The sequence below is a fragment of the Aedes albopictus genome, chromosome 3 (assembly GCF_035046485.1).
Source record: "Aedes albopictus strain Foshan chromosome 3, AalbF5, whole genome shotgun sequence".
In the NCBI taxonomy this organism is placed as follows: Eukaryota; Metazoa; Arthropoda; class Insecta; order Diptera; family Culicidae; genus Aedes; species Aedes albopictus.
The window spans coordinates 307151244-307152579 of record NC_085138.1 but is presented as its reverse complement, the minus strand read 5'-3'; the positions used below and the strand labels follow the sequence as shown (position 1 = coordinate 307152579).

General features: G+C 36.4%; 1 non-coding gene across 1 annotated transcript; it reads right to left on the bottom strand.

Annotated features, from left to right (window-relative positions):
- Positions 1-1025: 1025 nt before the first annotated feature.
- On the bottom strand, positions 1026-1097 carry Trnaa-agc (transfer RNA alanine (anticodon AGC)). Its single transcript has one exon. It is a non-coding gene; the product is annotated as a tRNA-Ala (tRNA).
- Between the last annotated feature and the right edge of the window lie 239 nt (positions 1098-1336).

The window sequence follows — 1336 nt, the reverse complement described above, 5'->3', positions numbered from 1 at the left end:
AGGGGGTTGCAGGACCATTCCAGTGAGTTTCAATGAGTTTCAGGAGCATTTCAAGGGGTTTAAGTGGCTTTCGAGAGCCTTCAGAAGTGTTCCAGTGGATTCTATGTAGAGTGTTGCAGGATTGTTACAGAGATCTCAGGAAGATTCAGAAAGGTCAAAGCCGAGTTTAAAAAGCGTTTCAGGTGGCTTTGAGAGGTTTCAGGAGCATTCCAGGGATGTTCAAGGAGTATCAGGGAGTTGCAGGGACATTCCAGGGCAGTCCAGGGGATTCCAGAAGCATGCTCTCACTCCAATGGAAAACCTTTCGGGACTCACCTGGAATTCTCTGAAAAGCCTTGATACGCCTCTAAAATATACCCGAAACCGCCCTTGGAAGTTCCCTGGGTCCTCCGGTAACCCTTCTGAAACCCTTATGAAACTCCAATGAAAGCAAAATGAAAATCTGGCATATAGTATGAGTAAGCTTGAAGATACTTTCAACATTTGGGTTTCCGACTTCCGGTGCAAATGTTTGGATTGCTCATAGAAAATTAAATTCTTAATTCCTATGGTTTAAAGACTTGCGAAGCATTATTATTTTGTAAAAAAACGTTCGAAATTTCATTCAATTCGATTCATTGGTTTCCGAGATATGACAGTTCAAAAATTAGTTGTCTGAAAAATAACTGAGATAACTGATTCTCAAGTTTAATTTTTAAAATAAAAAATACAACTTTATGGGGTGCATATGTTTTCCATAATATAGTTCTATGAATTGCCAACAACTTTGCCGAATACATCAATCGAACAACCGAAATCGAAACCGTTTCTGAAAGTTGTTTTTTTTTATTCAATTTTTTTATTTTTCAGTGACGTTTTGCATCTAGGACCTTCTCAAAAGTAAGGCAAAAGTCAAATTGTTGTTTTTTTTGTCATAAACCACGCTTAATATATAATAATATACAGAAATAATATTTAACGAAAAAAAAACCCAACGTACATATGTACAGATGGGTAAATTAATAGTTAAATTGGGAAAAAATCCACAGCTCAGGTGAGATTTGAACTCACGACTCTTATTCGCTAGACAAGTGCTTTACCAACTAAGCTACCGAGCCAATTAATGACCCGGCAACCTAGTTGTCATAAGGTTCAATTCTAATCTCATCGATCTATATCATCTTCCCCTAAACCGCAAATATAACCATCTCTGTTGTACATATGTACGAAGAGCGAAAGCGATTTGTTTATTACAGTGTATCAAACAATTGTCCGTACAGCAATTTTTTCGTCAAAATAATTATGCTTTTTAATGTTCATAATTTTTTTATACGTCAATAAAAAACTCTGAAATGTT